At 45.8% G+C, this 24,232-nt stretch overlaps 8 pseudogenes; all 8 read right to left on the bottom strand.

The window, feature by feature from the left end:
• Nucleotides 1-6,359: 6,359 nt before the first annotated feature.
• LOC146052778 (5S ribosomal RNA) lies at nucleotides 6,360-6,478 on the bottom strand (annotated as a pseudogene).
• A 343-nt stretch (nucleotides 6,479-6,821) lies between these two features.
• LOC146052775 (5S ribosomal RNA) lies at nucleotides 6,822-6,940 on the bottom strand (annotated as a pseudogene).
• A 4,149-nt stretch (nucleotides 6,941-11,089) lies between these two features.
• Nucleotides 11,090-11,208, bottom strand: LOC146052777 (5S ribosomal RNA; annotated as a pseudogene).
• A 343-nt stretch (nucleotides 11,209-11,551) lies between these two features.
• Nucleotides 11,552-11,670, bottom strand: LOC146052771 (5S ribosomal RNA; annotated as a pseudogene).
• Nucleotides 11,671-18,996: 7,326 nt separating this feature from the next.
• On the bottom strand, nucleotides 18,997-19,115 carry LOC146052773 (5S ribosomal RNA; annotated as a pseudogene).
• Nucleotides 19,116-19,459: 344 nt separating this feature from the next.
• Nucleotides 19,460-19,578, bottom strand: LOC146052776 (5S ribosomal RNA; annotated as a pseudogene).
• Nucleotides 19,579-19,920: 342 nt separating this feature from the next.
• On the bottom strand, nucleotides 19,921-20,039 carry LOC146052774 (5S ribosomal RNA; annotated as a pseudogene).
• A 1,032-nt stretch (nucleotides 20,040-21,071) lies between these two features.
• On the bottom strand, nucleotides 21,072-21,190 carry LOC146052772 (5S ribosomal RNA; annotated as a pseudogene).
• Nucleotides 21,191-24,232: the final 3,042 nt, after the last annotated feature.

Genomic DNA, 24,232 nt, shown 5'->3' with positions numbered 1-24,232 from the left:
GTCTGAACCTCGGGAAATAGATACCCTATTTTGAAAGAAAAACGATAATGCAGGCAAATGCATTTTCACAGACTGTAGACTAAGACCTGCCGAAAAAAAAACACCCTGCAAAAACTCCAAAAGTCTTGAAAACTTTGAACCTTGACGTGCAAACTCACTGACGTTCACACCTCCTGATGTAAATCTTCCAGACCCTATGGTAGTTACCTGCTGATACAGGCTTACGAGCATAGTCCTGAGCATGGTCTGTATAACTGCATCCGAAAACCCCTTCTTTATTAGTAAGACAGTTTCATAAGCCACGCCATCAAATTGAGACGAGCTAAGTCCAGGTGTAGAAAACAACCCTGCTTTAAGCAAATCCGGCCACAGAGGAAGACGACAAGGGTCCGTCGGCAACCACAGTATGTCTGAATCCACGACCTCCTGGGCCTGTAATTAGAATGGCTTGCACTCCCTGGCCCTTCAGGCGTTTCAATACCTTCGGTATCATTGGAAATGGTGGGAAAAAGTAGACCAGCTTAAAATGCCAAAGAATTGTCAAAGCATCTACTGCAAAAGCTGTCGGGTCCCTTGACCCGGAGCAAAACCTCAGTACCTGACAGCTGCTGCTTGATGCCATTAGGTCTATCTCTAGAAGACCCCAGCGGTCCACAATCTCATGGAACACTTCCTAATGAAGTGTCCATTTTCCCTCCAGCAGATTTTCTTTGCTGAGGAAATCCGCTTCCACATTCCGGACCCCCGGAATGAACACAGCTGATAATACTGGAATATTGGTTTCTGCCCAGGTAAAGATCCACAATACCTCCTTCATTGCCGTCTTGCTGCGAGTGCCGCCCTGGTGATTCAGGTAAGCCACCGTTGTGGTCATGTCTGACTGTATTCGTAGCAGTGATCCCTTCAGGATCCATACCGCCTGAAGTTCAAAGATATTGATCGGGAGACTGGATTCTTCCGTGGACCAGGGACCCTGCACCCGTAGGTGAAGGACTACTGCTCCCCAACCCCGGAGACTGGCGTCTGTTGTTATTACCAGCCAGACCCAGGAGCAAAGGGAACTTCCCAACTGCAAGGTCTCTATATCTGTCCACTAGTTCAGGGACTCTCTCGACCCCTGAAACAGAAGCAGCTTCTCCTGCCTCATGGTCTTTGCATTCCCTGACCAACATGACAGGATGTTCCACTGATACATTCTCGAGTGGAATATGGCAAACTGAAGAGTCTCGAACGTTGCCACCAATTTCTCAAGCAACCATACTCCCTGCCACACCATCGGTGCAGGACCTTGTGTAATGGCTAACCCCATTTGACAACTATCCGTTGCCATGGATTCTGGTAGAATCACCCTGTGAAGGAGCATGTCCAATATCACCCCCAGAAACTGCAGTTTCTGAGTGGATGCTAACAGAGACTTGGGAAGATTTAGCCACCACCCCTGAACTCATAAGAATTGAGTTGCGATGCTCAGATGTGTCTGAAGCTTCTCTGACAACTCCGCCAGGTGGTCAAGATAAGAAATACTTGTTATTCCTTTCAGTCTGAGGACTGCAGCCATACTCTCGGTGCCGTTGCCCAACCAAACAGCAGAGGTGGAAAATGCCAATGGTTCTCTCCTATTGCAAGTTGGAGTCAGGACTGATGTTCCCTGTAAATGGACACATGGATATGCGCATCCTGAATATCCACAGATGCCAGAAACTCTCCCGGCTCTATGCTTAGGATTGTTGAGCGCACTGACACCATGCAAAACTATCCACCCATAGGTGAAGATTAAAAGATTTCAAATTTAGAATAGGTCTGAAAGACCCGTCTAGTCTAGGAACTAAGAAAAATGATTGAATAAAGCCTTTCTTTCTTTCCTCCTGAGGTACCAGGACCACTACCCCCTTTTCTTTGAGAGACAAAGCTGCCCCCAGAAGCGCAGATCTCAGAGACGCGGTTCTTGGTAATGGGGTAGGTAGAAATCTCTTTGAAGGGACTCCCCTAAGATTTATCCGGTAACCTTCGGAAACAATGGAATAAACCCGAGGATCCCTGGTGGACTCTTTCCACCTGTCCCGAAACAGCAGGAGGCGATCACCCCCCTGAGCCCAGAAGGGGAGCCTCTGCCTCGTCATGCAGAGGACTTATCAACCCCATTGCTGTGTGTTTCTTTGCAAAGGCCCCAAACCACGATTTGGAAGTCCTTCCTCTACCTGCCTGGAATCTGCCTTGCCCTGCCTGTCCTCTGTTGGAAGCTCCGCCCCGAAAGGAGGAACGAAAGGACGGATTAAAAATGCCAAACTTAAACGGTAAAGTCTCAAGAGACTGTTTTGGATTCACTATCTGCTTCTCAAGCCAAAAAGCTCTTCTGGCTGTAACAGAGGTTGGGGATACCTTAGACGCCATTGTAGAGCCATCCTCACTAGCCTCACAAATGTACTCTGCAGCACATCTCAACTTTTCAGCCAATATAACGGCTTCTGAATAGGCTGGAGATGACCGCTCAAGTCCTCTGCCCACTTAATCATTGCTCTTGCAACCCAGGCAGAAGCAATAATGGAAACGCAGTGTAAAACCCACACCTTCAAAGATTGCTTTAAGGCAACCTTCTACTTTTTTACCACTGGATCCTTAAAGACCGCACCCCCTTGCACTAGCAAGCCTGTAGACTTAGTTAATCTGGTCACGGATGCATCAACCAATGGAACATTTTCCCATAACCTCACATGGATCTAAGGCATGGGATACATATTGGCATATTTCCTAGCCATTAAAAACCTCTTATCAGGGTTTTTCCATGCTTCCCCTCGCAAGGAAGTCAGTCCTTCATCAGAAGGAAAACAAACAGGGTCCCTGCGACTCTTTTTAAATACACAGTGCGCAGGGACTTCTCTTCATGAGAAAGATTTAGGGGGACATTTACCAAAATGGATTCGTAGAAAAAAGGTGTATTCGTAGGGAGAAATACACCTTTTTTTTACGAATTTGTATTTTCGGGATTTACAATCCCAAAAATACAACAATTCGTAGTCCTAAAGATGGAACATTCGTATTTGTATTTACAAATACGAATGTCTACACCATCGATAGAATACGACAGAAATCACCATTCAAAAGAATGGTGGTTTCTGATGTACTAAGCAGCCGTACTGATAATACGGCTCCTTAGTGGTGTAAAACACCCACGCAAATATGACAGGAAAATAGAACACCATTTTCATGTCGTATTTGCGTTTTAGCCTGCACGGATCAGTCAGATCCGTGCAGGCTTCAGGGTAAAAAAATAGAAAAAATAAATAAATAAAAAAAAAAAAACCGGCGTGGGGTCCCCCCCACAGCCGAAACCAGCACCAGGCTGACAGAGGCTGGAGCCGGTAATTAAAAATCAGGGAACCCGACAAATAGGGATTCCCTGATTTTTAACAACCAGCCCCAGGCTCCTGCTCTGGGGCTGGTTCCCAAAATACGGGGGACAAAATGAGTAGGGGTCCCCCGTAGTTTAAGAACCAGCCCCAGGCAAAACCAGCCAGCAGGTAATGCCACAGCCGGGGGGAGACTTTTTATGCAAGTCCCCCCGGCCAAAGCATTAACCCTACCGACCAGTCAGCCTGGCCAGGGGCCCTGGGGGAGTGGGGACCCCCCCAATAAAGGGGTCCCCCCCCTCCAGGACTTACCTGACCAGGCTGAAGCCTGGTGCTGTCCTCGATGCCCCTGGGCGGTGGGCATCGAGCTGATAGTGTTGTAAAAAATAGAACAAACTATTGTTTTTTACTGTGGCACTACAAGTGCCAGCAAGCTGGGACTTGGAGAACCACAAGTCCCAGCCTGCTGGGCATTAACGGGCCCGCTGGGTCTTGTAGTGCAACAGTAAAAAAAATAGTTAAATAAAACACACTGACACCCATTTTAAATAAAAGTTTAATACACACAATACACACATACTGATACTTACCTATCTTGATCCCGTTGGTAGGTCGCTGGCTCCGGTGTCGGTGGCTCCGTGTCGGCGGCTCCGTTGTCGGCGGCTCCGTGTCGGCGGCTCCGGGGTCGGCGGCGTCCTGTCCGAAGATAATCCATGTTGGACCTGTGGAAGGAAATCCTACTCACCCAGGTCCTGCATGGATGGTCTTCGTTCTTCATCTGTCGACATCCAGGTCTTCTGACAGCTGCTGGCGACTTCCAGCAGCTGTCGGCATCTTCCGCGACGCTCCCCGGCTTTTAGAGCCGGAGAGAACCTTCCTGTTGAATTCTGGCCAATCAGGAGCCGCCTAGCCGCCTAGCAGCCAATCAGGATTGGCTGCTAGGCGGCTCCTGATTTTTTTTTTACTGTGGCACTACAAGACCCAGCGGGCCCGTTAATGCCCAGCAGGCTGGGACTTGTGGTTCTCCAAGTCCCAGCTTGCTGGGGAGGCTTGCTGGCACTTGTAGTGCCACAGTAAAAAACAATAGTTTGTTCTATTTTTTACAACACTATCAGCTCGATGCCCACCGCCCAGGGGCATCGAGGACAGCACCAGGCTTCAGCCTGGTCAGGTAAGTCCTGGAGGGGGGGGACCCCTTTATTGGGGGGGTCCCCACTCCCCCAGGGCCCCTGGCCAGGCTGACTGGTCGGTAGGGTTAATGCTTTGGCTGGGGGGACTTGCATAAAAAGTCTCCCCCCGGCTGTGGCATTACCCTGCTGGCTGGTTTTGCCTGGGGCTGGTTCTTAAAATACGGGGGACCCCTACTCATTTTGTCCCCCGTATTTTGGGAACCAGCCCCAGAGCAGGAGCCTGGGGCTGGTTGTTAAAAATCAGGGAATCCCTATTTGTCGGGTTCCCTGATTTTTAATTACCGGCTCCAGCCTCTGTCAGCCTGGTGCTGGTTTCGGCTGTGGGGGGGACCCCACGCCGTTTTTTTTTTTTTTATTTATTTATTGAATTTTTTTTTACACCTTGCAGCCTGCACGGATCTGACTGATCCGTGCAGACTGCCTACAAATAATTCGTATTAGCAGCCGTATATACGGCTGCTAATACGAATTCCTACGACATCGGAGGGTTACAAAGCAGTCGTATATGACTGCTTTGTAACTGATCCTCCGGAACACGACTTTGCATACGACTTAAACAGTCGTATGCAGTCGTAGGGAAAATACCAATACGAAAAACTAGGTTTTTCATGTTGGTAAATTTCCCCCTTAATATCTGCCTCACGGCCACAATTAAATCCTCAATACCAGGGACTGAAGAGGGAGTCTGGGCAGGAAAACCTATTAAGGAATCCTTTTGCCTGGTCAAATCCTCTGTTAGGGCATTAAAAGACCTCCCTAAAGCAGCAGCCCATGATGGTACAGCTTGCTCAGACCCAGGGACCTGCAACTCACTGGACTCACCTGAAGGGCACAATTCCCCCTGGTCCCCTTGTTCACATGTTAAATTGCCTCCGCATAATTTGCAGCAAATAACCCTGTCCAACGCTCCCTCCTCCAACCCAACAGAAATGCTTTTTTACCCTTTAGCCATGTTATAAAAACACAATACAAAATGTCAGGTAGAACACAGAATAATGCACTTATCTGTGTAGTTCTGTTGTCAACGATCTGCAAGGGTAGCGCTTTGTAGGAGAGACAGATATCTGTGTCCAGAATCCACCTCATTTCAGCTCCGCAGCATGGAGAGAAATGGCGCCAGTGCACAGAGCAGGAAGAGACCAAGTCTCTGCTTCAGCGGGGAAGGAAGCCATTTTGGCGCCTAAACCCCCTTTAGCCGCTCCCGCAAGTGCCTCTCCTTACCTCCAGTAACTCCCTTCACTGGGACCACTCGGAGTTGTCCAGAAATGCTGGACTCCTGTAAAAGACTTCACCTCCCCTAAGGGATTTCTGTCTTTAAGCTCAAAACCAAGATGGCGGGCGCCATCACGGAGGGTCTGTCCCCCAAGATCCCCTTCTACGCAAGGAGCCAGTTAGGACACCTCCGGAGCCCAGGAAACCTCTTATAAGCAGAGGCAAGCGCTGTGTAGAGGGAGCAGCAGCTTCCCTCTGCACACAGAGAGCTGACAGCCTCTGCTGCGCTCTCAGTGTGTGTGAACTTCATTATGAAGTAACACACTGGAAAACCTGCTCTAACTCTAAAGTTACTAAAATAATAAAAAACACTAGCTAAGCTAGTAAAACCAACGGAAAAAGGCAGTTGCAGCGCAGCTGCTCAGCATAGCACCCACTCCTGTGGGCACCTAAAACAAATTGAAGCATTGTGGGATGCAGAAGGGGAGGAGCCTGCTCCCAAAGACTTTCAGAATAGGTGCCTGGCTCCTGCGGACCCTCCTACATCCCAAGGTTAGCTGTGTCACCGAACTGGACGAAAGAGAAAAAGCATTTTCCAGTAATGTCAAAACACCTACAACACCTGGTGTTCCCATGTGGTCTCCCATCCAAGCATTAACCAAGACCAACACTGCTTAGCTGCCAAGATCAGACGAGATTGGGCCTATCCAGTGTAGTATGGCTATAGGTGGAGAACACTTTCTTTTTTGCCCTCTTATACTTCTACAGTATCTACAAGTAATCTACTGAAAAAGTTTGCAATCTCTAATGTTGGAGAAAAAAATCATGTGTTGGTAATATAAAAAGACTTACAGGACCTGGTATTTGCAGGTGGTCTCAACTGAAACTACAACGACATAACACTGTTTAGCTACCAAAAGCAGATGGAACTGGGCCTAAGCAGTGTGGTAAAGATTTAGATGAGCAATATTGTGTCTATTTGACCTCTTCCACTTCTCTCTACTATTAATCCAAAGCAACAATTTCCAATTTGAATAGCTGGGGAAAAAGACATTTGCCAGTAATGTCAAAATACCTACAACACCTGGTGTTCCCATGTGGTCTCCTATCCAAGTAGTAACCAGGCCCAACACTGCTTAGCTGCCAAGATCAGATGAGATTGGGCCTACCCAGTGTGGTATGGTTGTAGGTGAAGAACAAATCCTTTTTTGCCCTCTTATACTTCTATCTACAGGTAATCTACTGAAAAAGTTTCCAATCTCTATTGTTGGAGAAAAAAAATCATGTGTTGGTGATATAAAAAGACATGCAGGACCTGGAATTTGCAGGTGGTCTCAACTGAAACTAATAACCAGACACAACACTGTTTAGCTGCCAAAAGCAGATGGAATTGGGCTTAAGCAGTATGGTGAAGATTTAGATGAGCGATATTGTGTCTATATGACCTCTTCCACTTCTCTCTACTAGTAATCCAAAGCAAAAATTTACACTTTGAATAACTGGGGAAAAAAAGAAAAAGCATTTTATAGTAATGTCAAAACACCTAAAACACCTGGTCCCATGTGGTCTCCCATCCCACTAACCAAGACCAACACTGCTAAGCTGCCAAGACCAGACGAGATTGTGCCTATCCAGTGTAGTATGGCTGTAGGTGAAGAACACATTCTTTTTTGCCCTCTTATACTTCTATCTACAAGTAATCTACTGAAAAACTTTCCAATCTCTAGTGTTGGAGAAAAAAAATCATGCGTTGGTAATATAGGACCTACAGGACCTGGTATTTGCAGGTGGTCTCAACTAAAACTACTAACCAGAGACAACACTGTTTATCTACAAAAGCAAATGGAATTGGGCCTAAGCAGTGTGGTAAAGATTTATATGAGGGATTTTGGGTGACATTCTATGCTCTGCGATTTCCGTTTTTTGGCGTTATTTAGACCACAAAATGGCGATATCGCATTTTTCATTGAAATTGCCAATTTAATGTGATGCGTTAAGGGACAGAAATTGCATATTATGTGCGTTAAGGTATGCGGACCAAAAGCGCGAGATTAATTCGCACTTTTATCGCATCCAGATGTTTTCCAATACAAAAGTATACAAACCGCTTATTTAATGCTATGCGCATTCGCAATTCGCACTTTTTAGGTGTCTAATTATCGCTTATTTCAGACCTGGTTCTGTTTGGCGATTTTGCACAGAACTAATTTTGGTCAAGTGCACACATGGTTAATTTCAACACAGGTGCCCTCATTATCACTCACAAACACCCCTACATAAACCCCAACATCAGTAAGGACACCTGTGAGGGTTTAAATCATGTACATTTTGATGACTATTTTCAAGTTGCTTATCTGTGATGTGTCCCATTTGGAGGAGCTACGCAGGAGGGAGGAAGCTGGGCAACAGATCTTGGTAGCCCCCCCACTACTGGGTACCCCACGTATGTATGGTGCTCGCCTGTACCTGGACTACCTGTTGGATCAACAGGTTGTGGGGATGGTTACGCTGAACCCCATTACCCTGTTGGAGTTATATGAGCAGGTGAGAGATGTACCATTTTGTGGGAGACAACTATGCAGTGTCTACCCAGCACAAATTAATGTGTGCCCTCTGCTATTTGTCCACAGCCTCCACTCAGTGTGAGACCTCATGGGCCTTGGTGGTATCACAGGCCACTTTGTCTAAGCATTTAACTCAACTGTTACTTGCTATAAAGAAGTTGTTGCGGACATACATCAGCAGCCGTTACTTTTCTGCTAAGCACATGTGCCCTGTACTCCAAAATGTACCAGTGTTGTAAGTGTACTCATTAACAAATTATTGACCAATACCAATACCAATCAGGATTGGCTGCTAGGCGGCTAGGCGGCTCCTGATTGTCCAGAATTCATTCTGAGCCCAGACGCCGAACAGGAAGGTTCTCTCCGGCTCTGAAAGCCGGGGAGCGTCGCGGAAGATGCCGACAGCTGCTGGAAGTCGCCAGCAGCTGTCAGAAGACCTGGATGTCGACAGATGAAGAACGAAGACCATCCATGCAGGACCTGGGTGAGTAGGATTTCCTTCCACAGGTCCAACATGGATTATCTTCGGACAGGACGCCGACGACCCCGGAGCCGCCGACACGGAGCCGCCGACAACGGAGCCGCCGACAAGGAGCCGCCGACACCGGAGCCAGCGACCTACCAACGGGATCAAGATAGGTAAGTATCAGCATGTGTGTATTGTGTGTATTAAACTTTTATTTAAAATGGGTGTCAGTGTGTTTTATTTAACTATTTTTTTTACTGTGGCACTACAAGACCCAGCGGGCCCGTTAATGCCCAGCAGGCTGGGACTTGTGGTTCTCCAAGTCCCAGCTTGCTGGGGAGGCTTGCTGGCACTATATATATATAGTGTAGTGCCACAGTAAAAAACAATAGTTTGTTCTATTTTTTACAACACTATCAGCTCGATGCCCACCGCCCAGGGGCATCGAGGACAGCACCAGGCTTCAGCCTGGTCAGGTAAGTCCTGGAGGGGGGGACCCCTTTATTGGGGGGATCCCCACTCCCCCAGGGCCCCTGGCCAGGCTGACTGGTCGGTAGGGTTAATGCTTTGGCCGGGGGGACTTGCATAAAAAATCTCCCCCCGGCTGTGGCATTACCTGCTGGCTGGTTTTGCCTGGGGCTGGTTCTTAAAATACGGGGGACCCCTACTCATTTTGTCCCCCGTATTTTGGGAACCAGCCCCAGAGCAGGAGCCTGGGGCTGGTTGTTAAAAATCAGGGAATCCCTATTTGTCGGGTTCCCTGATTTTTAATTACCGGCTCCAGCCTCTGTCAGCCTGGTGCTGGTTTCGGCTGTGGGGGGGACCCCACGCCGTTTTTTTTTTTTTTATTTATTGAATTTTTTTTTACACCTTGCAGCCTGCACGGATCTGACTGATCCGTGCAGACTGCCTACAAATAATTCGTATTAGCAGCCGTATATACGGCTGCTAATACGAATTCCTACGACATCGGAGGGTTACAAAGAAGTCGTATATGACTGCTTTGTAACTGATCCTCCGGAACACGACTTTGCATACGACTTAAACAGTCGTATGCAGTCGTAGGGAAAATACCAATACGAAAAACTAGGTTTTTCATATTGGTAAATTTCCCCCTTAATATCTGCCTCACGGCCACAATTAAATCCTCAATACCAGGGACTGATGAGGGAGTCTGGGCAGGAAAACCTATTAAGGAATCCTTTTGCCTGGTCAAATCCTCTGTTAGGGCATTAAAAGACCTCCCTAAAGCAGCAGCCCATGATGGTACAGCTTGCTCAGACCCAGGGACCTGCAACTCACTGGACTCACCTGAAGGGCACAATTCCCCCTGGTCCCCTTGTTCACATGTTAAATTGCCTCCGCATAATTTGCAGCAAATAACCCTGTCCAGCGCTCCCTCCTCCAACCCAACAGAAATGCTTTTTTACCCTTTAGCCATGTTATAAAAACACAATACAAAATGTCAGGTAGAACACAGAATAATGCACTTATCTGTGTAGTTCTGTTGTCAACGATCTGCGAGGGTAGCGCTTTGTAGGAGAGACAGATATCTGTGTCCAGAATCCACCTCATTTCAGCTCCGCAGCATGGAGAGAAATGGCGCCAGTGCACAGAGCAGGAAGAGACCAAGTCTCTGCTTCAGCGGGGAAGGAAGCCATTTTGGCGCCTAAACCCCCTTTAGCCGCTCCCGCAAGTGCCTCTCCTTACCTCCAGTAACTCCCTTCACTGGGACCACTCGGAGTTGTCCAGAAATGCTGGACTCCTGTAAAAGACTTCACCTCCCCTAAGGGATTTCTGTCTTTAAGCTCAAACCAAGATGGCGGGCGCCATCACGGAGGGTCTGTCCCCCAAGATCCCCTTCTAGGCAAGGAGCCAGTTAGGACACCTCTGGAGCCCAGGAAACCTCTTATAAGCAGAGGCAAGCGCTGTGTAGAGGGAGCAGCAGCTTCCCTCTGCACACAGAGAGCTGACAGCCTCTGCTGCGCTCTCAGTGTGTGTGAACTTCATTATGAAGTAACACACTGGAAAACCTGCTCTAACTCTAAAGTTACTAAAATAATAAAAAACACTAGCTAAGCTAGTAAAACCAACGAAAAAATGCAGTTGCAGCGCAGCTGCTCAGCATAGCACCCACTCCTGTGGGCACCTAAAACAAATTGAAGCATTGTGGGATGCAGAAGGGGAGGAGCCTGCTCCCAAAGACTTTCAGAATAGGTGCCTGGCTCCTGCGGACCCTCCTACATCCCAAGGTTAGCTGTGTCACCGAACTGGACGAAAGAGAAAAAGCATTTTCCAGTAATGTCAAAACACCTACAACACCTGGTGTTCCCATGTGGTCTCCCATCCAAGCATTAACCAAGACCAACACTGCTTAGCTGCCAAGATCAGACGAGATTGGGCCTATCCAGTGTAGTATGGCTATAGGTGGAGAACACTTTCTTTTTTGCCCTCTTATACTTCTACAGTATCTACAAGTAATCTACTGAAAAAGTTTGCAATCTCTAATGTTGGAGAAAAAAATCATGTGTTGGTAATATAAAAAGACTTACAGGACCTGGTATTTGCAGGTGGTCTCAACTGAAACTACAACGACATAACACTGTTTAGCTACCAAAAGCAGATGGAACTGGGCCTAAGCAGTGTGGTAAAGATTTAGATGAGCAATATTGTGTCTATTTGACCTCTTCCACTTCTCTCTACTATTAATCCAAAGCAACAATTTCCAATTTGAATAGCTGGGGAAAAAGACATTTGCCAGTAATGTCAAAATACCTACAACACCTGGTGTTCCCATGTGGTCTCCTATCCAAGTAGTAACCAGGCCCAACACTGCTTAGCTGCCAAGATCAGATGAGATTGGGCCTACCCAGTGTGGTATGGTTGTAGGTGAAGAACAAATCCTTTTTTGCCCTCTTATACTTCTATCTACAGGTAATCCACTGAAAAAGTTTCCAATCTCTATTGTTGGAGAAAAAAAAATCTGTACTCTTTACCTAGAACGGCGCCCACAATGTAAATCGCGGCTATCGGTCCGCAAATCACAAGCATCGTGTTGGTGATATAAAAAGACATGCAGGACCTGGAATTTGCAGGTGGTCTCAACTGAAACTAATAACCAGACACAACACTGTTTAGCTGCCAAAAGCAGATGGAATTGGGCTTAAGCAGTATGGTGAAGATTTAGATGAGCGATATTGTGTCTATATGACCTCTTCCACTTCTCTCTACTAGTAATCCAAAGCAAAAATTTCCACTTTGAATAACTGGGGAAAAAAAGAAAAAGCATTTTATAGTAATGTCAAAACACCTAAAACACCTGGTCCCATGTGGTCTCCCATCCCACTAACCAAGACCAACACTGCTAAGCTGCCAAGAACAGACAAGATTGTGCCTATCCAGTGTAGTATGGCTGTAGGTGAAGAACACATTCTTTTTTGCCCTCTTATACTTCTATCTACAAGTAATCTACTGAAAAACTTTCCAATCTCTAGTGTTGGAGAAAAAAAATCATGCGTTGGTAATATAGGACCTACAGGAGCTGGTATTTGCAGGTGGTCTCAACTAAAACTACTAACCAGAGACAACACTGTTTATCTACAAAAGCAAATGGAATTGGGCCTAAGCAGTGTGGTAAAGATTTATATGAGGGATTTTGGGTGACATTCTATGCTCTGCGATTTCCGTTTTTTGGCGTTATTTAGACCACAAAATGGCGATATCGCATTTTTCATTGAAATTGCCAATTTAATGTGATGCGTTAAGGGACAGAAATCGCATATTATGTGCGTTAAGGTATGCGGACCAAAAGCGCGAGATTAATTCGCACTTTTATCGCATCCAGATGTTTTCCAATACAAAAGTATACAAACCGCTTATTTAATGCTATGCGCATTCGCAATTCGCACTTTTTAGGTGTCTAATTATCGCACTTATTTCAGACCTGGTTCTGTTTGGCGATTTTGCACAGAACTAATTTTGGTCAAGTGCACACATGGTTAATTTCAACACAGGTGCCCTCATTATCACTCACAAACACCCCTACATAAACCCCAACATCAGTAAGGACACCTGTGAGGGTTTAAATCATGTACATTTTGATGACTATTTTCAAGTTGCTTATCTGTGATGTGTCCCATTTGGAGGAGCTACGCAGGAGGGAGGAAGCTGGGCAACAGATCCTGGTAGCCCCCCCACTACTGGGTACCCCACGTATGTATGGTGCTCGCCTGTACCTGGACTACCTGTTGGATCAACAGGTTGTGGGGATGGTTACGCTGAACCCCATTACCCTGTTGAAGTTATATGAGCAGGTGAGAGATGTACCATTTTGTGGGAGACAACTATGCAGTGTCTGCCCAGCACAAATTAATGTGTGCCCTCTGCTATTTGTCCACAGCCTCCACTCAGTGTGAGACCTCATGGGCCTTGGTGGTATCACAGGCCACTTTGTCTAAGCATTTAACTCAACTGTTACTTGCTATAAAGAAGTTGTTGCGGACATACATCAGCAGCCGTTACTTTTCTGCTAAGCACATGTGCCCTGTACTCCAAAATGTACCAGTGTTGTAAGTGTACTCATTAACAAATTATTGACCAATACCATCTGTTTCCACCCACATTTAACCTAACACGCAGTCCCCAACGGATGCACATGGTGGTGCTGACCTATCCCTTGCTGCTATCTAGCTTCTAAGTACTCTTGATACATGTATGAATAAAGTTTGCAGTCAAACATGGCTCACTGGTGTTGTGGAACTACATGTGCCAGCATGCCCAGACACACTACAACCATTACAGTCCAAACCATGAGTGTCAGAGCCTGCTGGAATATGTAGATCCACAACCTTTGCCAGCCAAGGAGTTATACCACACTACTTTAGTGCAATCCCATAGTCATATACCATTACAATATGTTATAATTCACACATGAATTTATATTGAGAAAAAGACACAAACACAATGGTATGCGGTTAGCAATTTTTACTTATGTTTTTTTTTGTAAAGCATTCTGCATTTTGACATGTGGTAAATAACAACTGTGGGGCCATGTAAAAAGATGTTTGCCATTACAGTAACTAAACACACAGATATAGCAGCTACCTTCTCCCAGCATCAGGCAGCCCTACACCACTTCTAGACCCTGCACTAAGCCCACCACGGGTCCTCACACTACGACGGGGTGGGGAAGTGGGGGAGCCACTTATTGGGGTGCTGGATACACTGCTGAGGGTTGATGCAGTGCCACCTCCCACATTGCCTTCCTGCTGCTGTATTTGTGCCTGCATAGCTAGTAAGGCATTGGTCTGCGCTGCACATGTTTGGGTTAGTGCTGTGAGACTTTGCGCCAGGCTTCCAATATGCCTATTCTGCTCCCTTATTGCAGCAGTTAGTTCTGCAAAACGGGTGTCAATACTGTTGGCAATGCGCACCTGAGTGCCTACACCTACCCGTACACTACGTGCAATTTTGCGTAACTGAAGGAAGGTGTCACGCATGTACCCCTGTATATTACCTATTTGGAGGCTTTGGGAGGCCATGAATTCTAACTGTTTGTCCTTGAAAATAACCAAGGAGTTAGCTACTTGGGAAGCAGAAGCTGCTGTATGGGGTGGGTGGGTGGTTGGGGGTGGGTTGGGAGACACCCCACTTGGGGGAAGATCACTCTGTGACGAGGTCTGCATTTCTTCCTCTGCCGCAAAGGTGTCGACCGGATCAAGAATGATGTTCATTTCGTCTAGCACCAGTATTGAAGAATCTGTTGTGTTGCTCCCTAGTTGTATAGCACCTGTGGATACAGATGAAGAGGTAAGTAATGATGCATATATAGGCCACACTGTAGTCTACACTGTTTTACATAGGGCTATAGATGGCTGACGCACATACCTGGGGGTGTTATGAACTTACACATGTACCCCGATACAGCATGCAACATTGACATTAATAATATATGACATGCCTAGCTCACATTACATTCATTTCTGTTGCAATGTAGCAGCAGGAGCTGAATGTAGTGTGAGATATTGTTGATGTGACATGGGTGTGTGTACTGTATGTGTAATGGGGTGTGGTTTGTTCATTTACCTGCTTCCGCAGATTCAGTAGCAACGGGCCTTCTTTTCTTGGATGCGTGAGCACTTCGGGACGGACAATCTGTACAAGGAAAGATGGACAGGCATTATGGACCTTGCTATGGCTAAGCATTTTCAGAAAACATGCATTGAATTAACAATAATGGACAATACCCAATGGATAAGGACTGCATTATATCTTGACCACCTTTTTTTTTGGTTTATAGGCAAATATTTTATTTAAAGCTTAGTAGTAAACTAGTGTACACATGACAACTATTGGTTAATCGGGGGTATGTAGGCATGGCAGCTAAACCACCAGTACACCTCAGGGTTTTTGTACACATACATGTTAGTCTGCTAGAAAGAATGGTACACTGTTAATCAATATGAGTAGTTGTGGAACTACAGGGCCCAGCATTATCAGCAATTTCAAAGTAGGAGCAGCCATTTTCTTGTGCATGACCTTGCTGGGCTATGTAGTTCCACAGCAGCACTTTACAAAGCATAACAATACAAGTGCACATTACAGGTATAATACATTGGCATGTATGTTAAAGTTTGCATGGGGTCACACTTACCAGCTCTCGGTGGCGTTTGTGGCCTATCGGAATCCGCCACATGCATGCCAGGCAGGACCTCAGGGGGGATGATGCGCTTCAGCTTCACCTCATACGCATTGTAGCTGACAGTGGTGGGGCTTCCTCCTCCAGTCCCGGTGGCCTCCTCCATCTCCAGGGCCATTTTATGTTTCAACTGGCGTTTGATATCGTTAAACCGCTTTTTTACATTGCGGACCAGGCGCTTGTGATGACTCACAGCGTTCACCGCCTGGGTGGTGTCCTTCCATATAGCCCTTTTGCGCTGTGCAGTGGTCTTGTGGTTGGTTTTTCCTAGCAAACGCTCAAACACTGGCATGATAGCCCGGACAAGTGCCACATTTTCTTCATAAGAAAATCTCACCATCCGGCCACTTTTGGTGCGACCAGCTACCACCTCCTCCTCCTCATTTTCACCACCAGCCATGTCGCCCTCCTCCCCCATGCCAGTGTCTTCCTCCTCCTCACCAGCATCTTCCTCCACCCCTGACATGTGGCCCTCCTGCAGCTGGTGTGGGGTATGGTCTAGGGCTTGGCTGTAGGATGGGGATGCCAGCGGATCCTCAACCTCCTCCTGCTGGGGCTGGACGGCCAGGGTCTGGGCTGAGGCTGGCCTTGCTGTGGCCATGCTGCCTGCCACACTGCTGCCTCTCACACTTGACTGGCTGCTGCCACTGCTCCCTCTGCCACTGCTCCCTCTGCCACTGCTTCCTCTGCCACTCATCACTCTGCCACTGCTCCCTCTACCACTCCTCACTCTGCCACCAACACCTCTTCCTGAACTCACACTTCCACTGCTCCTCTCCATGCTCCTTACTTCCTATCAAAGAGTGAAATGGCGTCAATGGCCCTTTATATAGGGGGTGTGATGCATAATGGAGGGGACACAGGTGGGCCAATAGGTTGTGGGGTTCTTAGTGATGCGGAGACAGTTTTGTAAATCGCACTCCGGTTGGTCCAAAACTCGCACATGACCGGCGGAAGAAATCACACTTTTTTGTTACTAAAAATCGCATTTTTTTGTTACTAAAAATCGCACTTTTTTGTTACTAAAAATCGCACTTTTTTGTTACTAAAAATCGCACCACTTCGCCGCAAATCGACTATCTTCGCACTTTTCAGCCTCCAATGCGCATCACATTAAATAATCGAATTTTGACTGAAAAAGTGCGATTTTGAAAAAGGCGAATTGCGGCGATGTGGTGCGCGAATAAAACATGCGCATTTAGCGCAAAGCATAGAATGTCACCCATTGTGTCTATTTGACCTCTTCCACTTCTCTCTACTATTAATCCAAAACAAAAATGTCCAATTTGAATAGCTGGGGAAAAAAAGCATTTTCCAGTAATGTTAAAACAACTACAACACCTGGGGCGAAATGTGATAGGGTGCGTTTGTTTTCGTCAGAAAAAATCATACCAAATCGCACCTTTAAAAAATCAAGTTTTTTGCCGTGAATTCGCATATGTAATGAGATGCGAATTTGCAGTAAAAAAGTGCGATATGGTGCGTTTTCGGGCGAATTTTTGTCATGTAAATGTGCACATTTTCAAACATGCGATTTTGTTTAAAAAAAAAAAAAAAAAAAAATGGCGTGGGGTCCCCCCTCCTGAGCATAACCAGCCCCGGGATGAAAGAGCCGGTCCTGGTTTCATAAAATCACAGAAACAAGCAAGTTGGGGTTCTGTGTATTTTATACAACCAGCACCAGCTGACTTTCTCAGCTCCTGATTGGCCACATAGCGGCCATTAGAATCATTCTATGCAGACGCGGAAGATGAAACATCTCTGCGCCTCTGACAGTCCGATATGGGGAGCCGATGGAGATGCCGGTGTGTCACAGAAGGTGACAGAAGTCCAGGACTACGTCGGATCAAGACTTCAGACCTTTCATGGACGACCTGGGTGAGTAGGATTTCCTTCCACAGGTCCCCCATGGATTTCTTCGGACCCCGGACCGGACGACGACGCGGACATCGACATGGAGAAGAATGCCGACATAGATCCGGACCAGGACAAGGCACCGGATCAAGACCCTGGGACCTACCTACGGCCTCAATATAGGTAAGTATCAGTATGTATGGGCTTTGTATGTATTAAAGGTTTATTTTAAATGGATGTCAGTGTGTTTATTTAACTATTTCTTTTACTGTGGAACTACAAGTGCCAGCGGGCCCTTTAATGCCCCGCATGCTGGGACTTGTGGTTCTCCAAGTCCCAGCAAGCAGGGGAGGCTTGCTGGGACTCATAGTTCCACGATATAAGATAATAGTTTTTCATCTATTTTTTTACAACAGTATCAGCTCGATGCCCACCGCCCAGGGGCATCGAGGACAGCCCCGGGCTTCAGCATGGGCAGGTAAGTTCTGGAGGGGGGACCCCTTCTTTGGGGGAATCCCCAGTTCCCCAGGACCCCTGCCCATGCTGACCGGTCAGGGGGTGAATGCTTTGGCCGGGGGGACTTGTATAAAAAGTCTCCCCCCGGCTGTGGCATTACCCTGCTGGCTGGTTGGGCCCGGTGCTGGTTCTTGATATACGGGTGACCCCTACTCATTTTGTCCCCCGTATTTTGGGAACCAGGACCGGCCCTTGAGCCTGGTGCTGGTTTTATAAAATACACAGAACCCCGACTTGCTTGTTTCTGTGATTTTATGAAACCAGGACCGGCTCTTTCCGCCCCAGGGCTTGTTATGCTCTGGAGCGGGGTCCCCACGCATTTTTTTTTCCATTTTTTATTTTTAACCCTTTTTTTTGGACAAAACCATGCAAAGATCTCAAAGATCTGTGCATGGTTCTGTCAAACTCGCCAGCCAGAACCTGGTCTAATTTTTTTGCGATTTTTGGTAACCTTTACCAAAAATCGCACCCTATTACATGTGCGGTTTAGATGCTTTCCAATGGGAAAACATCTGGATGCGAATTGAAGTGTGACTAAAAATCGCCACTTCAATATGTGCGATTTCGCGGCAAGAAGTGCGATTTTTTTTGCAGCGATCCGCACCCTATAAAATATGCGATTTTCGGGAAATGCCCGAAAACTGCATATTTTGCGAAAAAAAAAACGCTAAAAAAAAAACGCCTGCCATTACATTTCGCCCCTGGTGTTCCCATGTGGTCTCCCATCCAACTACTAACCAGGCCCATCACTGCTTAGCCGCCAAGACCAGGTGGAACAGGGCCTATCTAGTGTGGTAATGGCTAAAAGTAAAGTACAGTTCCTTTTTTGCCCTCTTATACTTCTATCTACAAGTAATCTATTAAACAATTTCCAAACTGTGTGTTTGGAGAAAAAAATCATGTGTTCGTAATATAAAAAGACTTACAGGACCTGGAATTTGCAGGTGGTCTCAACTAAAACAACTAACCAGACACAACACTGTTTAGCTTCCAAAAGCAGATGGAATTGGGCCTAAGCAGTGTGGTAAAGATTTAGATGAGCAATATTGTGTCTATGTGACCTCTTCCACTTCTCTCTACTAGTAATCCAAAGCAAAAATTTCCAATTTGAATAGCTGGGGGAAAAGATTATTTGCGAGTAATGTCAAAATACATAAAACACAGGGTGTTCCCATGTGGTCTCCCATCCAAGAACTAACCAGGCCCAACACTGCCTAGCTGCCATGATCAGATGAGAATGGGCCTATCCAGAGTGGTATGGCTGTAGGTGATGAACAAGTCATTTTTTTGCCCTCTTATACCTGTATCTACAAGTAATCTACTAAAAAAGTTTCTAAACTGTGTTGTTGGAGAAAGAAAAATCATGTGTTGACAATATAAAAAGACCTACAGGATCGGGTATTAGCAGGTGGTCTCAACTAAAACTACTAACCAGACACAACACTGTTTAGCTACCAAAAGAAGATGGAATTGGGCCTAAGCAGTGTGGTAAAGATTTAGATGAGCGATATTGTTTCTATTTGACCTCCTCCACTTCTCTCTACTAGTGATCCAAAGCAAAAATTTCCACTTTGAATAGCTGGGGGAAAAAACATTTGCCAGTAATGTCAAAATACCTACAACACCTGGTGTTCCCATGTGGTCTCTGATCCAAGTAGTAACCAGGCCCAACACTGCTTAGCTGCCAAGATCAGATGAGATTGGACCTACCCAGTGTGGTATGGTTGTAGGTGAAGAACAAATCCTTTTTTGCCCTCTTATACATCTATCTACAAGTAATCTAATGAAAAAGTTTTCAATCTCTATTGTTGGAGAAAAAAAATCATGTGTTGGTAATATAAAAAGTCTTACAGGACCTGGTATTTGCAGGTGGTCTCAACTAAAACTACTAACCAGACACAACACTGTTTAGCTACCAAAAGCAGATGGAATTGGGCCTAAGCAGTGTGGTAAAGATTTATATGAGGGATATTGTTTCTATTTGACCTCTTCCACTTCTCTCTACTAGTAATCCAAAATAAAAATGTCCAATTTGAATAGCTGGGGAAAAAAGCATTTGCCAGTAATGTTAAAACATCTACAACACCTGGTGTTCCCATGTGGTCTCCCATCCAAGTACTAACCAGGCCCATCACTGCTTAGCTGCCAATATCAGGCGAGACAGGGCCTATCTAGTGTGGTATGGCTATAAGTAAAGAGCAGATCCTTTTTTGCTCTCTTATACTTCTATCTACAAGTAATCTATTAAACAATTTCCAAACTGTGTTATTGGAGAAAAAAAATCATGTGTTGGTAATATAAAAAGACTTACAGGACCTGGAATTTGCAGGTGGTCTGTACTAAAACTACTAACCAGACACAACACTGTTTAGCTACAAAAAGCAGATGGAATTGGGCCTAAGCCGTGTGGTATAGATTTAGATGAGCATATTGTGTCTATGTGACCTCTTCCACTTCTCTCTACTAGTAATTCAAAGCAAAAATGTCCAATTTGAATAACTGGGGAAAAGGATTATTTGCCAGTAATGTCAAAATACTTACTACACCTGGGGCTTCCATGTGGTTTCCCATTCAAGAGCTAATCAGGCCCAACACTGTTTAGCTACCAAAAGCAGGTGGAATTGGGCCTAAGCAGTGTGGTAAAGATTTAGATGAGCAATATTGTGTCTATGTGACCTCTTCCACTTCTCTCTACTAGTAATCCAAAGCAAAAATTTCCAATTTGAATAGCTGGGGAAAAAAACATTTGCCAGTAATGTCAAAATACCTACAACACCTGGTGTTCCCATGTGGTCTCCGATCCAAGTAGTAACCAGGCCCAACACTGCTTAGCTGCCCGATCAGATGAGAATGGGCCTATCCAGAGTGGTATGGCCAAGGTGAAGAACAATTCATTTTTTGCCCTCTTATACCTGTATCTACAAGTAATCTACTAAAAAAGTTTCTAAACTGTGTTGTTGGAGAAAGAAAAATCATGTGTTGATAATATAAAAAGACCTACAGGATCGGGTATTAGCAGGTGGTCTCAACTAAAACTACTAACCAGACACAACACTGTTTAGCTACCAAAAGCAGATGGAATTGGGCCTAAGCAGTGTGGTAAAGATTTAGTTGAGCAATATTGTGTCTATTTGACCTCTTCCACTTCTCTCTACTAGTAATTCAAAGCAAAAATTTCCAATTTGAATAGCTGGGGAAAAAAATTATTTGCCAGTAATGTCAAAATACTTACTACACCTGGTGTTCCCATGTGGTCTCCGATCCAAGTAGTAACCAGGCCCAACACTGCTTAGCTGCCAAGATCAAATGAGGTTGGGCCTACCCAGTGTGGTATGGTTGTAGGTGAAGAACAAATCCTTTTTTGCCCTCTAATACTTCTATCTACAAGTAATCTACTGAAAAAAATTTCAATCTCTATTGTTGGAGAAAACAAAATCATGTGTTGGTAAATATAAAAAGACTTACAGGTATTTGCAGGTGGTCTCAACTAAAACTACTAACCAGACACAACACTGTTTAGCTACCAAAAGCAGATGGAATTGGGCCCTAGCAGTGTGGTAAAGATTTAGATGAGCGATATTGTGTCTATTTGACCTCTTTTTCTTCTCTCTACTAGTAATCCAAAGCAAAAATTTCCACTTTGAATAACTGAGGAAAAAAAGAAAAGGCATTTTCCAGTAATGGCAAAACACCTACAACAATTGGTGTTTCCATGTGGTCTCCCATCCATGCACTAACCAGGACCAACACTGCTTAGCCACCAAGACCAGACGAGATTGGGCCTATCCAGTGTAGTATTGCTGTAGGTGAAGAGCACATTCTTTTTTGCCCTCTTATACTTCTATCTACAAGTAATCTACTGAAAAAGTTTCCAAACTCTAGTGTTGGAGAAAAAAAAATCTGTACTCTTTACCTAGAACGGCGCCCACAATGTAAATCGCGGCTATCGGTCCGCAAATCACAAGCATCGCAGGCATCGCATGTGTTTGTTCGGTCCGAGATGCATGCGATGCCTGCGATTACACTATTTTTTTCATCGTGGCCATCGGAAATCGCGTTCATTGAGTCCGAGTGATGCATGCGATGCCTGCGATTATACTGGTTTTTCATCCTGTCCATAGGAAATCGCGGTCATTGAGTCGGAGTGCGTCATTTTATGCACCCAATGCATGCGATTTGTGCGATCTGTGCATTTTCCCGCTCACAGGCACACCTGTAATAGGTGGAATGACCCTTATTCTGCATAGTAACATCTGTAATTGGTCTATTAACTATTATTCTGCATAGTAACTCATGTTTACATGACAGTTAACATTACATTACATAGTACATCCCCCTGTCTGAGACCGACCCCCTGTGACAGCTTCTCAGATTTTTCTTTTGTGGGTAGTTTTGTTGGAGAGTAGAGCTGTGATTTGAGAGATAGTATTTTTTTTGCTGATTGCTGTTTATTGGAGACTTACTGAGTTGCTGATTCTTCAGTTATTCCTGATATCCTCTTTCCTGAGCCTGATTCCTGACCTCATTCCTTATTCCTGTGCCCTGTATTCCTGGTTCCTGTGTCTCCTGAGTCCTGTGTCCCCACAAGTGATGGCATCTGCAGTTAATGTGTTCTCCTTGCCCCAGACGGAGGTGCAGGCTATTGAATTTCTGCAGCAGTATCACCTGTTGCCAAAGGAGGCAACTTGTGGCAACGGACATCCAATGAGGCTGAGCCACAAGGAGGGGATGTGGCGCTGCCACGTCAGAGTCTGCCGCCAGAAAATCAGTCAGCGGGCAGGACTGTTTATCCCTGGATGCCGGTTACCGTTCGTCACTATAGTGCGCTTCATATTTACCTGGGCAGAGGAGATGACGACAGGCGATTATTGTCAGCGAAATCTTGGGATGTCCACAAAAACAACTGGGCTGTATAATAAATACATGCAGGAGGCGTGTCTTATGGACTTAATGGCACAGCCCCAGCGGCGCATCGGTGGCCCCGACAAGATAGTAGAAGTGGATGAGACTCTGTTTGTGAGAAGGCAGGCAAATGTCGGCCGCATGCTACCCCAACAGTGGGTGTTTGGGGGCATCTGCCGGGAAACTGAGGAGTGCTTTGCCACAAAAGTGGCCACCCGGGATGCCCCCACTTTACTGGCCGCCATCATTCATCATGTGGAGCCTGGCTCAACCATTTACACAGATTGTTGGAGGGCCTATAATACTGAGCAGCTCCAGGCGGCAGGATTCCATCACGCCAAGGTCAACCACAGGTACAATTTTGTGGACCCCACAACAGAGGTCCACACACAAAACATAGAACGCATGTGGGGGGCCGCAAAATGGCGCAATAAACGCCACCGGGGGACTGCCAGGCACTTCCAAGAATTCATGTGGAGGAAAAGCCTGGGGATGGATAATACATTTCAAAGGATACTGCATGCATTGACTTTGTTGGAAAGACACTTAGGGTGACATTCTATGCTCTGCGATTTCCGTTTTTTGGCGTTATTTAGACCACAAAATGGCGATATCGCATTTTTCAGTGAAATCGCCAATTTAACGTGATGCGTTAAGGGACAGAAATCGCATATTATTTGCGTAAAGGTATGCGGACCAAAAGCGCGAGATTAATTCGCACTTTTATCGCATCCAGATGTTTTCCAATACAAAAGTATACAAACCGCTTATTTAATGCTATGCGCATTCGCAATTCGCACTTTTTAGGTGTCTATTTATCGCACTTATTTCAGACCTGGTTCTGTTTGGCGAATTTGCACAGAACTCATTTTGGTCAAGTGCACACATGGTTAATTTCAACACAGGTGCCCTCATTATCACTCACAAACACCCCTACATTAAACCCAACATCAGTAAGGACACCTGTGAGGGTTTAAATCATGTAGATTTTGATGACTATTTTCAAGTTGCTTATCTGTGATGTGTCCCATTTGGAGGAGCAACGCAGGAGGGAGGAAGCTGCCCAAAAGATCCTGGTAGCCCCCCCACTACTGGGTACCCCACCTATGTATTGTGCTCGCCTGTACCTGGACTACCTGTCGGATCAACAGGTTGTGGGGATGGTTACGCTGAACCCCATTACCCTGTAGGAGTTATATGAGCAGGTGAGAGATGAATTGTACCATTTTGTGGGTGCCAACTATGCAGTGTCTGCCCAGCACAAATTAATGTGTGCCCTCTACTATTTGTCCACAGCCTCCACTCAGTCTGTGACCTCATGGGCCTTGGTGGTATCACAGGCCACTTTGTCTAAGCATTTTACTCAACTGTTACTTGCTATAAAGAAGTTGTTGCGGACATACTTCAGCAGCCGTTACTTTTATGCTAAGCACATGTGCCCTGTACTCCAAAATGTACCAGTGTTGTAAGTGTACTCATTAACA

The sequence above is a fragment of the Crinia signifera genome, unplaced genomic scaffold (genome assembly GCF_055691185.1).
Source record: "Crinia signifera unplaced genomic scaffold, ASM5569118v1 HAP2_SCAFFOLD_123, whole genome shotgun sequence".
Lineage (NCBI taxonomy): Eukaryota > Metazoa > Chordata > Amphibia > Anura > Myobatrachidae > Crinia > Crinia signifera.
This window is presented reverse-complemented; position numbering and strand designations above follow the sequence as displayed.